The sequence below is a fragment of the Amblyomma mixtum genome, chromosome 4, assembly GCF_055824585.1.
Source record: "Amblyomma mixtum isolate Tamu chromosome 4, ASM5582458v1, whole genome shotgun sequence".
NCBI classification, from domain to species: domain Eukaryota; kingdom Metazoa; phylum Arthropoda; class Arachnida; order Ixodida; family Ixodidae; genus Amblyomma; species Amblyomma mixtum.
This window is the reverse complement of record NC_143015.1, coordinates 100,100,538-100,114,282: the sequence shown is the minus strand read 5'-3', so window position 1 is coordinate 100,114,282 and position 13,745 is coordinate 100,100,538. Positions and strand designations below refer to the sequence as shown.

General features: G+C 46.7%; 2 long non-coding RNA genes across 2 annotated transcripts in view; both read left to right on the top strand.

Moving 5' to 3' along the window:
• LOC149347590 (uncharacterized) overlaps positions 1 to 13,745 on the top strand; it is a 163,012-nt gene that overhangs the window by 146,512 nt on the left and 2,755 nt on the right. The window lies entirely within an intron of this gene.
• On the top strand, positions 602 to 10,490 carry LOC149347591 (uncharacterized). Its single transcript, XR_016292156.1, has 3 exons — positions 602 to 722; positions 5,643 to 5,856; positions 10,076 to 10,490. It is a non-coding gene; the product is annotated as an uncharacterized LOC149347591 (long non-coding RNA).

The window sequence follows — 13,745 nt, the reverse complement described above, 5'->3', positions numbered from 1 at the left end:
TAATTGGTTTGGTTTATTGGGGTTTAACGTCCCAAAGCAACTGAGGGTATGAGAGACGCCGTAGTGAAGGGCTTCGGAAATTTCGACCACCTGGGGTTCTTTAACGTACACTGACATCGCATAGTACACGGGCCTCTAGAATTTCCCCTCCATCGAAATTCGACCGCCGCGGCCGGGATCGAACCCACGTCCTTCGGGTCAGCAGATGAGCAGAGCCACTGCGGCTTTTGGACTAGCATTGCGATAAACTGTAGCATACCATATATTCAATGCCAGTTGACTCAAACTAAATAATGTTCCCTACAACGCATTGTCCGTCTAAACCATCAAAGAACATGCATTCTTTCCTTCATCTGGAAAACATATCAACGCTTTCGAGTTACTTACCCTCCGGGGAAGACACCACAAAATATGGTGCTCGGGCTTCAGAGGTGCCTCCTACATGCACTGTGTATATGCACGCTCGCAAAACGCTCCATGCGTGTCATTATATCATACATCATGCAGGATTGGGCTCGCTGCGGCACGAAGAGCTTTTATATTTGGGCTACTGGGACAAACAAACTTTTATTTTTGTCTTTTTGTCCAGAACCACGCCAGCGGCGCCGGCATGGATGGAACAGCCACTGCAGCCTGCAACGGAAAGCATTTAGTGAATTCCTCACGTGGGTGTAAGGAAAGCCGCGTCAGCAAGACTGAAGGCATACTTACAGCAGGAATGGGTGAGCACGACTTACGCACAAGTTGGGGATGTGACTGGCCGATGCGTTTCCTCGTCATCAGTGGAAATAGACGAGCGCTGAACAGATGTTATTATGGCAGTGGTCCAAGGGCTTGAATATAACCCTCGGAAAACACAGTGAAGTTTTGATATACTCCGCAAGGTAATAAATCCTCAGCGGTATTTTTTGTGTACTCAAAGAATGGTATTTTCATTCTGAATGTCCTTCCCCAAAAAAGCTGTGCGATGTTTGTGCATGTGGAAGAACCCAAGGGGTCGAAATTTCCGGAGCCCTTCACTAAGGAGTCCCTCAGTCCGAGTCGCCTTGGTGTGTTAAGCCCCCATAAACCTAAATATTTCAATGGACCTTTCTTGACTTGAGCGGTATTCTGCAAACATGCGCTCTTCGTGTTTTGAGCAGCACGCGGAACCTGTTCGTGTCCAACGGTGACAAGCAAGGTCTCGTTTACGCCGTCTGAGAATGGTATTATTTAAGGCGCCACATTCAAGTGTCATTTAGGCCTCGTTGACAACGCCTGAATCACATCACGGCTTGGTCAAAGGCGGCTTAATTCGGCCCAATGCATAATTATATCAAACGCGAAGAGGCGTGTCCTTTTTCGTTACCTATTCCTGTGGTGTGCCGCACGTAAAAAGGTCCGGTATCCTTTTACGGCAGACAGCGTACGCCAGCGAAGAGCTGGTGGACTGGTTGACCTTGGATGCCGTGGTGGTAGCGAGGGTACTCCTGTGCTGCTCCAAGATGAAATTCCGCAAACTCCACCAGAAACTGGCTTTATTCATAGGTGATCATATGCGAAGGCTGGGCAGAGCAGGAAAAAAATAGACCCATGCCAAAACCTGTTGGCGCTCTAATTTCGCGTTGCTTGTCAGCTCCGCCGCTGGAGCTGCCGACCATGTTCCTTTCTACAAAATAGACTGCACGCTTTGTTTTTCAGATGCCACTTTCTATAAGTTCGCCTGTATAATAAGCAGGCTTAAGACTGCGTTTCACCATAATGTTAGTACAAGTGCTTATCAAGTAACGTTATGCTACTCAAATTGAAGGGCCCCAAGTGATCGAAATTTACGGAGCCCTCCACTACGGTTTACAGCCTGAGTCACTTTTGGACGTCAGGCTCCCATAAACTATACTCTGAATGGTTATAGCTTTCTATTTAAACAGATACCAAACATCAGGCTGCATGGTATTGCATACTTTTGACAGCCACATAGAGTAATACAGAGGCACTTTTAAGGTTTCCTAGCGTATCGGGCATTCTTACAGCCCAGGCGATAGGCGCAACTTTTTCGTTGTCGTGGAAACAGCCCTCGGAGGCTAAAGTACCCCAAGCGTACCCCGATACCTGGTACTCTGCCAGGAAAGGCGTGAACACTAACAGAGTTTGGTACGACTTGGCGTCGCTCAGCAAAGCAGAGTTCAATAACAGGTCCGCGCCGACCGGCAACTCAACATATGCTGCACCAAAATAAAGCGAATGGTGACCACGTGCTTTTCTACACAAACGTAGCTGAAAGCCGACGCACTCTTCTCGTTGCTTTGGCAAGAACTGGTCCGTACTTCCCGGAGCAAAAACATATTATTGCAGCACCATGGAATGATGGCCGCACCGTTGCACCTAACTAAGCAAGGAGATTTCGAGGACTATTCTTTGAAGCCTGCTCCTTGGCGCATATTGCTATCAGTGGTAACCAGAGAAGATTCCAGAGAACTTGAACAGTCATCCAAGTGGGATGCAGACGGTACTTTGATATTCTGTGAGCAGTTTTGAAGAGACACTTGCGTCATCGAAACATGAGATGTTTGTCTGGCAGGAAGACATGCATTTCGAAGAAAACTGGATCTAAACTTTTGCATTAATGTACTCAAAGACCGAAAGAAGCTGTGTTGCCACTAGCCTCTGATATCCGTGTGTGGTCACTGTGTGGTCACTAGCATCTGATATGTAACCTAGCCTCTGATATCCGAGCTGCCAAAACCTCTCTCGAAGCAATTGAGTATCCTTGCCAAAGCGGCTGGATGTGGCGACAACTCTATTTCTTTTTTAGCATCATCTTAGGGATAAAAATCTCCTGTTCGAGTGAAATTATGTGACTTTATGGGGTCCGCACATTTTATGCGCGATGCAGCACCATACCCATCTTCGCATTTCGACTCTTTGACCTGAAAATTTTTGGTGATTATGTTACCTTTGCTGCTGTGAAGTCGTAGAGCTATTTCGCAGGAAATTCTAATGTCAAACACGAATAACAGTTCACTCGTACGGTAAAACCTTAGCTCGTCCATCGTCACCACGCACCTGAGCGGCTCACGAAGACAAGACATTCCCTTAGTGTGATTGTATGACAGTGCACTGCAATCGCTGCACACACAGGCGTGCTTGGCATTAGAAAAAAACGAAGAGCAGAGCAGAGAAAGGACCTTGCGAATTTTCTTTCCAATTTCGCCACAAGTGTGACGCGGTAGAAAACTTGGGCATCTACAAATCAGTAACACTGCGAAATCAGTGCATTAGTTCTGTTTGGTTTATGAAGGTACAACGTCCCAAAGCGACTCAGGCTATGAGGGACGCCATAGTGAAGGGTTCCGGAAATTTCGACCAATTAGGGTTCTTTACCGTGCACTAACGTCCCACGCTACACGGGAGTCTGGAATTTCACCTCCATCGAAATTCGACCGCAGCGGCCGAGATCAAAACCGCGTCTTTCGGGTCATCAGCCGAGCGGCATAACCACTGAGCCACCTCGGCGGAAAAAAAAGGAATATTTTGTATTAATCTGTATGTAACTACCAAAGCTGTGCCGGTCTAGTTTGTATGGTATAGCCAATTTTAAAAGATAAGCGTTACTCACGACTACGTTTCTTCATGGAACAACGTAGCTCCTCAGTGGCAGTCAACATCGACTTGTACAACACTGACTAAAGGCAGAAAACAAGAAGCAAATAATTGTGAGGGTACAATCATAGGAATTATGTCACATTAAACACCCAAAAACTACCAAATCTTTTTGCACACAAACTTCTGAAGTACTGTCACATATTTAACTCGCGTACTATTTGTCCTGCCAAGTTCTGTCTTCCTGTGTCTTTTGGTTGGTTGGTTTATGGGGTTTATCGTCCCAAAGCGACTAAGGCTATGAGAGACACCGTAGTGGAGGGCTCCGGTAATTTCGACCACCTGGGGTTCTTTAACGTGCACTGACATCGCACAGTACACTGGCCTCGAATTTCTCCTCCAAAGAAATTCCACCGCCGCGGCCGGGATCGAACCCGCGTCTTTCGGGACAGCAGCCGAGTACCATAGCCACTGAGCCACCGCGGCGGCTCCTGTGTCTTTTCACAAGCTTGCAAAATTGGGTATCGTATACAACAATGCGGCCGTGTACAGCCCAGTAAACTCGCGAATGGGAAGTTAATTCTTTTTTTTTAATGAGGCGAGGTGTATTTTATGGCTTGCACATCCAAAATTCGTCATCATCGTCATCACCAGCCTTACTACCCCCACTGCAGGGCAAAAGCCTCTCCCATGTCTCTCCTCTTAACCCTGTCCTTTGCTATTTGCGGCCACCGTATCCCCGCAAACTTTTTAATCTCATTCACCCACCTAACTTTCTGCCGCATCCTGCTACGCTTGCTTTCTCTTGGAATCCACTCAGTTACCCTCAAGGACCAGCGGTTATCTTGCCTTCGCATTACATGCCCTGCGCAAGCCCATTTCTTCCTCTTGATTTCTCCTATAGGTTGTCATTAACCCGCATACGTTCTCTCACCCACTCCCAAATTCGTGCTTGCTTGAAAACATCAGGCAGTGAAAAAATCACCGCATAATTACACACTATTAGCATACTGTGCAAAGTGTTAACGCTGCCGTTACCAGAGTACCGGAAAATTTCGATGAAGGCGACATTCTAGAGGCGTGTGTACTGTGCGATGATAGTGCACGTTACAGAACCCCAGGTGGTCGAAATTTATGGAGCCGTTCACTATAAAATCCCTCATAGCCTGAGTTACTTTGGCACGTTAAGCCCCATAAACCATAAACCATAAACTGATACCTGCCTGCTAAGTCAGCTGCCTACTAAGTCAGTGGAGGCCAGAATTCTGAAGCCAGCGGCTAAACCTCAATCGGTAGGATGGATCCTAATTGTGCTATTCTGTGCACTGCCCAGTTCATATCAAGCCAGCATATCTGGCAGGTCACCTATTTCACAGGGACAACACATTTCGTAAGAGGCAATTTCAAGCCATGGTCTTGTTTACATCGTTTCAGAATGATCGTAATGAAGGCGACACACTTTCACATAATTTAGTCCTCTTTAACACGGCCGGAAACACATCTTTGTTGCAATGTGTTGTGTTTCTTTCAATGGCGCATAAGCATCTGAGGCGATCATGCGCCAAGTTCACGGCTGGATTAAAGGCTGCATGATTCAGCACAACGTACATGTTTACATGTGAGACTTGATGAGGCGTGCCGCGTTCTTTACGTGATTTAGCTGCTGTGCTGTGCTTGATTGTGCCGCACGTAAAATTGTGCGGTATGCTTAAAATAGGCTGCACGCTTTGTGGTTCAGTTCCCACTTTGTGGAACTTAGTCTATGTAATAATGAGATTCAAGACTGCGCTTCACCTCGTATTGTTAGTGGAAGTGCAAATGAAATAACGATATGCTACTTTTAATGGTCGAAATTCGCGGAGCCCTTCACTACGGCGTCCCTCATAGCCTGAGTCGCTTTGGGACGTTAAACCCCAATAAAACAAACCAAACTTTTTAATGGTAATAGTTCTTCATAGGCACGGGTATTGCACATCAGGTTGCATGGCATCGCATGTTTGTGACTACGACATAAAGCAATACAGAGGAACTTTTCAATAGCACTACGTTTCTCTGCATATCAGGCACTGTTACAGCAAAGGCGATGGGCGCAGCTTTTTCGTTGTCATGGAAACGGAGGCACCAAAAACACCTAGGCATACCCCGCCACCTTGTGTCCGCCAACACAGACGACAGCGCGAACTGAGCTTCGCAGCTTCTCTCAAGCCAGCGGAGATCGAACAACATGTCCACGCAGAGTGACGAGTGTGCACCAGCCGCCATCAAGGAAAGCGAACGGTGAGCCCTTGCCTCTCTAGAACAACGTAGCAGAGAGCTCTCCTCCTTGCTTTTCCTGTAATTCGTACTTCAAGGACCAAAAAAAATTACACGATTGCACTTAAGTCTGCTTAAGAGCAAAAATGCGAAAGCCTTTACCTCTCTTCTTTTTCTCCTTCCATATTTTGTGTTGCTCGTTTTTTTATTTTCTTTGTTTTAATTGTTTCGTTTTATTTTGTTTTTGCGCACACCACTCATGAGCCAGTTTAGTCAATGTATGAATTGTTGTGTGGCTAGTGTTGGATTGGCTACAGATCTGTCTTGTCGGACGAACGCCACTCGTGGGAAAAGAAAGGCTTTGGCCTTAAAATGACGTTATCGCACCACTATGGAACGACTGTTGCACCATTGCACCTAAGTAAAGATATGTCGAGGACTACTCTGTGAGGCCTGCTCCCTGGCGCATATTGTTATCAGTGCTAACCAGAGGGAACGTTCCCGCGAAGGGAACAGCCATCCAAATGAGACGTAGACAGTAGTTTTCAATTATGTGAGCAGTTGTGAAGAGACTCTGAGCACGGCTCCTTCTGGCTTTGTTGTTTGTCATGAAGGCGCGCATTTATATGTGAGAAAATTTAATCGAAATTGTCGCATCACTGGCCACAAAGGCCGAAGAAGGCTGCGGCACCATTGTTTGCAAATGAATGCTGCTAATAGCCTATCTTCAGAGATCCGTGCTGCCAATACCTTCCTCGAAACACAAGTATGCTTGTGTAACCGGGTGGTCATGGTCACACCACATCATTCTGGTGAGAAAACCTCCTATCTTAGTAAAAGCAGTGTCTTCATCTTTTGAACACTACAATATATTACAAACCATACAATACTGGACAAAACGATTTTTGAGCGGGAAACCTTTTATGAATGCAATTTTTTAAATATAATGTAAGAATTAATTACAACAATCAATAGATCCAGAGATCACCCGGCGGCTGTTCCGAATTTTTTTCTATTTACATTTCTGCTATCCTCAACAGTATTCACTACTGCTTTTCTATGGGAGCCTTAAATGTTCAATGCATCAATGGAAAAATTTGAAAAGAAAAATGTTGCTAGATATCAGAAGAATGGATTGTTACCTTTTGATATTTGTGCAAAAGTATCTTAGAAAGTTCTGAAAACAACCAGCAAGCCTGTGTAAGGCAACCGGTGTGCAATACTCGAAGGCAAGGCTGATCTGTGTTGGCATTTTTCGTAGCGATCGTAATGGAAGGAAGAATCTTATCCCTATTCCATACCCAGAAATCTCGGAATAGATGACTCAGAACCCAGCCAACCTTTTCGCATATCGCAAGCTATCTACATTGAAATCAGTATATCCATAGATACCCTCTCCAGAAAACCAAACCCACCAGTCTAGCAAAGGAAGAGCAGTTGGCAATTGGTAGCGCAGTCCTGGAAGTAGTAAGAGAATGTCTACTTAGGACAGGTAGTGACCGCTGATCCGGATCATGAGAGGCAAATAACTAGAAGAATAAATTTGGGGTGGAGCGCTAATGGCAGGTTCTCTCAGATCATGAACGGCAATTTCCCAATATACATTAAGACTAAAGTATACAACAGCTGTAACTTACCGGTACTCACCTTGGGGGTAGAAACGTAAAGGCTAACGAAGAGGGTTCAGCTTGAGTTAAGGACAATGCAACGAGCTATGGAAAGAAAAGCGATAGGTGTAACGTTAAGAGATCGGAAGCAGCTGGAGTGGGTGAGGTAGAAAACGCTGGTTAATGACATCGTAGTCGAAATCAGGAGGAAGAAATGGGCTTGGACAGGGCATGTAATGAAAAGAAATATAACCGCCGGTCCTTAAGGGTAACGCAGTGGATTCGAAGAGAAGGCAAGCGTAGCAGTGGGCGGCAGAAAGTTAGAGGGCGGATGAGATTAAGAAATTTGCGAGGATACGGGGGCAGCAACTGGCAAAGGACAGGGTTAATTGGAGACATGGGAGAGGCCTTTGCCCTGCAGCAGGTTTAGTCAGGCTGCTGGTGCTGATGATGATTATGATGATGATGATTTTATGCTTCATCTCAATTAGTAATGTGATCCTCAGGAGCACGCCAATCATTTGATACCCTTTCGAACATTCTGCGTCAAACGGGTGGCCCCCAAATGTTATGCAAATGGTGTTCCAGGAGAAGCCCCACTTCTATGCCCACTATAGTGGCACATATATTTCTGATCGAAAGTATAGGCATTAATTGAGGCGCTACGAGCCCACTGTTGCTATGTGATATAGTGTGGTCATGTGGTTACTGTTTTGGTCAAATTGACGTTCAGTACAGACAGACGCGTCCTCTACAAACATAAGTATTAAGAGCAAACGCTCTTAAAACTATATCCCAACCAGAGGAGTGACAGGCGGTGACTTGCTTAGAATTCTAAAGATTTGTCTAATCAGAGTACATTTCCATGAATTACTGAGGAGTCGAAAATTGTTCACGCCAGAATATGTCGAGAGTATGCAACTCTATATCCAGTTGCTGTTCACAGTAAAAACTAGTTCTATGGGTTTTTAAGGGCATTTTGGCGTTTGTCCGACTGGAAAAACCGAATTAATTTATTGGCATAAAATTTTTAAAATTTTGCGCTAACCCGTTCAAGCTCTTGACGCCGCCATAGAAAAGTACGGACTGCCACCGCTTTAACTTTTTATCACAGTACTAGTAGGCATTGCCGCGAAAGCCTAGTGGTCTCGCTCAGTGGCCCCTAAAGAAGACCTGTTCGTTTTTTTTTTCGTCGCGGTGGCGCAATGGTTTTGGTGCTCGACTGCTGACCTGAAAGATGTGGGTTCGATACCGGCCACGGCGGTCTAATTTTGATGGAGGCAAAACTCTAGAGGCCCGTGCACTGTGCGATGTCAGTGCGCGATGAAGAACCCCAGGTGGTCGAAATTTCCGGACCCCTTCACTACAGCGTCCCCTCGTAGCCTGAGTTGCTTTGGGACGTTGAAACCCCAATAAACCAAACCAAACCAAACTCGTAGACATTACATTGGGGGTGATGTGGCATCGCCTCTGAGATCTACGGTTAATACGAAATCGGCCGGTAACGCTGATACCTGTTTTTTTTAAGCATGAAATGCTTTTAGCCCCCCGTTGTCGGCAGTGTGGTGACGTCACGCCGAGACCCATCATCCGGGCACTGAAATCCACTCATCCGGGCACTGAATTCCAGTCATCCGGGCTCTGAAACGAGAACATCCGGGCACCGTACGAGACTTAACGAGATTTGACGACTCTCTCTCTCTCCCTCTCTCTCTCTCCCTCTCTCTCTCTCTAAGCCCTCCTACGCGACCGGCATGCAAGCACCGGTTGGTCTCCAAAGGAGTCACAAAAAATAACTGCTGCCAGTGCCTTCTCAATGTTTATCAAGATATCAGTCGCTGTGCGTTTCATAATGCACGGAATTATAATTTCCGATTTCTAATAACGCGTGCAAAAAGCACATAAATGCCACGGTACACTTCGTTGTCAGACGTGATCTCTTAGGGGCTTCGCGCATCGAAGCAAAGCCGCGCAGGCGCACAGGGGCCCGGGGGAGAAGCGCTGCGTTCAAAGGGCAAGGAATCGCACCGAACGGGTGGTGGCGTTCCTCCCTTCCATTACGGTGTGGTTCGGGTGTCCACCGAGATGGCAGAGAATTACTGCGCCATTTCCTTTCCTCAAAAAAACCTTGCGTTCAAATGGCAAGGCATCGCGCTGAACGGGTGGTGGCGTTCCTCCCTTCCTGTACGGTGCGGTTCGGGTGTCCACCGAGATGACATTAGGCCCGTAAACATTTCATGCTTACTCTACTCTCGGTTACGGGAGAGGCAGAGATTTTTTGCTCTGGTCTTTTTCTACCTTCCAAGACGTCTGTTGTCTATGAGGGATCTCTTTGTCGTTAAAATGCTATGGTCAGTCTACTATATAGGCCAACTTCAATACACCCTCAGTGGTCCCTTCACTCCAAAAGCAGCTTTAGCTACTACGCTCGTCTCAGTGAACACTTTAAAAAGGTAACGCATGATCACTGTTGTTTTCGGCTATGCCATGAGCCACAGCATAGCTCTCAGCAATTCTATTCCTGACACTGGACTACCATAGCCTGTGACTTTTCTTGATGCTAGGTTTGCTGTCAACGTGTTTTTCTTTACTTTCATAAGCAGTTAATTCACTCCCATGGTTCCGCTCTCTTGAAGCCACAAGAACCGGTGTCCAAGCATCCACCGACACTGAACAAGCTACTGCGGTTTCCATTTTAACCTGGAGTGCATTCGTCATGTGGGTACAAGCGCTTCGCCGACAGCCAGACCCTCCCCCTCCTTACAACGTGGATGAAGTGTGAGAGCTTTCGGAGGTGAGGAACTAGCTTGGCCATTGCAGTGTATATATCTACTGCCCTCTGTGCTTCTCCAGCATGGTATTGGGCAAGAAGTCCGGTGCTGTGTTTCTGCGCCAACCCGTAAGTTTTCAGGGGCTTCCAGCGCTTGAATGCGAGCTGAATCGGTGAGTCAGCAAAAATTAAGTGTACTGCATGCATACGCATATATGGCATGCATAAGAGTTCTTGGAGCCTTTTTTAATGGCAGAATTGAAATAAAACGCTGTCTTCATCGTGCAGCCCGTATTCGGTAGTTCGAATATGAGCTAATACGGGTTCGAATACAGCACCTTCACTGAGTGGATCTCAGAGCTCACCAATCTCACCTCAAGTATGCAGAAGAACCGCTCTCTCAAGTCGTACCTCAAAAACCTAGATTAACGTCACCTGGAGGTCGACCCCAACGCTGTTTTGTCTGATTGGGACAGTAGTTTTATTAGGGGTTAAATTTCACTGAAGATTGTTGCTGCTTAGTCATTGCCTCTGACAGACACATGCAAATCATTGCGCCCAAACCTGGATGATGTGCGTAAAAAGTATCGATATAGTGTGACATTGAGGAAGGACCACTGCTACTTTCTACTGGGTACATCACCCTGAAAACATGTTAAGAAACTGTACGGGAAAACCTGCTGCACGAACAAGCGGTGGTGTTTTCTCTTTCATTTTGTGGGGTCTAATGTCCGAAAGCTGCTCAAGCTATGAGAGGCGCCATAGTGAAAGGCTCCTGAAATTTCGACCACCTGAGGTTGTTTAACGTCCACTACAAATCGCACCCTACACGGGCCTCTAACATTTCGCCTTCATCGAAATGCGACCGCCGCGGCCGGGATCGAACCCGCGTCTTTTGGGTCAGCAGCCGAGCACTATAACGACTGAGCCACCGGGGTGTCCAGTCTTTTCTGTGGTAAATTCTGTTCAGTAAAAAGTAAACTACCCTTCGATATTTACTTAATCACTATTACAAAATGCTTGCTGTAGGGTTAGTTTGTTGCAGCTAGAAATTTGAACGCCGCCAAGGACACGATCACAGGAAACACCAGAAGAACAATCATCGGCCTGACTCTGCCCACTGCAGGGCAAAGGCCTCTCCCATGCCTAATTAACCCTGTCCTCTGCCATCAGCAGCCACCGTATCCCCACAAACTTGTTAATCTCATCCGCCCGCCTAACTTTCCGCCGCCCCCTGCTACAGTTTCCTTCTCTTGGAATACACTCCGTTGCCGTTAAGACATCTACACAAGGGTGGCCAAATCTTGTTCTGGTGAGGAAAGTAAAAAAGGAGGGAAGTAAACTGCAATTCCAATCTCACAAGTCAATGGTTGCCGTGCGTACAAGTCTTTCACCAGAATTTTTTTGCAATGGGTGTCAAGAGATGGTTCTCACATGCGATGTCTTCTAGGCACTTTCAACCGAGCACGTCACTGAAGTGCATGGCATGGACTTTTTTGTAGTGTATAGGTAAACAGAGCAGCGGGAGTACCTTTACTGTGGGTGAGCGAGCATTTACCTTTTATCCCTGTAGTGTGTTCGTCACGTGGGCGTTAGACAGGCCGCCGACAGCCAGACCCGCCTCGTCCTTACAGCACGGACGGGGCGAAGACCTTCCAGAGGTAAGCTGTTGCCAGCTAGGTTTTTAATACATTTGCACGTTGCAATAAGGAAGTAATTATGCATTGGCGTCCACCTAAGCACAGTCTTGTGGCTACAAAATAAAGCTAATCCTCTCCAAATCTCCAAAATTCCCGGACCAGGAAGAATTTTTCTTTTAACTGCGAAGCTTCTGAGGAAGCTATATAGCTTTTCTTTGTAATCGTAAGGCTGCGCTTGCGTGGATGCCAATGCCTAATTACTCCCTTATTACAAATCTACTCTACCTTGGGGGATAAAAATTTCACCGACATTTGCACGGTACTGCAGCGTTTATGCAATGTCCCGGCATCCCCGCAAAATTCTAGCTTTGAGCTCCAGAAATTCCATGAGATGTGTTCATGCTGCCATAATATCCTGGTAGACTTCATCTGTACGGCTCTTCTAGTGCGATAACTATTATTGTGGTCATTCATGTCATTTATCCATTTTTGTTACTTTCGTAAGCAGCCAAGCGCCATAACCACTGAGCCACCCCGGCGGTCCTAAGCAACTAGATAAACTGCGCTGTTAAAGCTGTCGCATACATTGTGAAATCGCACTGTTTTGCGCATGAAACGCTTTTCGCTCCCCTTGGCCTGCCGCGGGTGACGTTGCAGCCATAATGGAGGGAGAACCCAGAGGCTAACTTAAACGAACTTGGGCTAAACTTCCAGTTACACCTTGTTGCATATATGCTGAGCTGCTACCAGGACACCATGCAGCGTCTTCTCAGGCCGACGACAGCGCGAGGCCTGAAGGGGCCTACGCTCTCTCCTGCAGCCTGAGTGGCGCACGCATACACCTCGTGACGTGTGCGCCAAACGAGAGCACCGTGCAAGTTGCACTCCGCTCACGCAACTCATCTCGATCGTAGGCGCGTGCATTGAGGCAGCCTATCTCGTGCAGAGCCATGGCGCGATCCTTCAGTTCGGCGAGGAACCCACTGCAAACAGTGAGGGTGATGAAAAATAATGGTCGTCAGGCAAGACAATCAATCTCTCATTAAGGTATGGTTTGGTTTGGTTTATGGGGTTTAACGTCCCAAAGTGACTCAGGCTATGAGAGACGCCCTAGTCCAGGGCTCCGGAAATTTCGACCACCTGGGGTTCTTTAACGTGCACTGACATCGCACTGTACACGGGCCTCTAGAATTTCGCCTCCAAAGAAATTCTAGCCGCCGCGGCCGGGATTGGTCTGGGCTAGTTGGAAAACCACGTTTGAGGTAAAGTGCGCAGAAAGACGCGGAGTAGTGAACATGACAGACAAGCACTCATTCCAGCTGCTGTCATCAAAACAGACAAAAAGTCATCTATATAGGACCTGGTTGCTCAGAAACACGAGTGACGAATTTTACGAAGATGGCTTCGTGACGGCAACGAGAATAGCTTTTTTCTCCAAGTTGTGGTTTCATATAGAAACCGCAACTATACGAAACCTTATATGAAACTTTAAACCCTATACAAAACTGTACGAAACCAACTATACGACACCAGTGGTCTCTATACGAAACGACAGCCAATACGAAAATGAAGCCTGACTCACTTTAGGACGTGAAGCCCCCATAATCATCGTGTTGTGTGTGTGACGCAGCAGTCAGAGATCAAGCTACGAGGACTGTTGTGCTCCCGGGTGTTCTGTACATATTAGAAAAGGGGACTGGCTATTTCGCTTTGCTCGTGGCAGCGCACGCAGAAAAAAGTGGTAATCGGAGTTCAAGCGAGACTGCTACGCCAAAAGTAAATTCTATATATACGAGATAAGGTATGCGAAATATTTGCTTTCCAGAACAATTTGCAGTGGGGATGGAGGAAAAAATTGGAGAGGACGCTTAAGCACCACGTTAAAGCTATGACGCG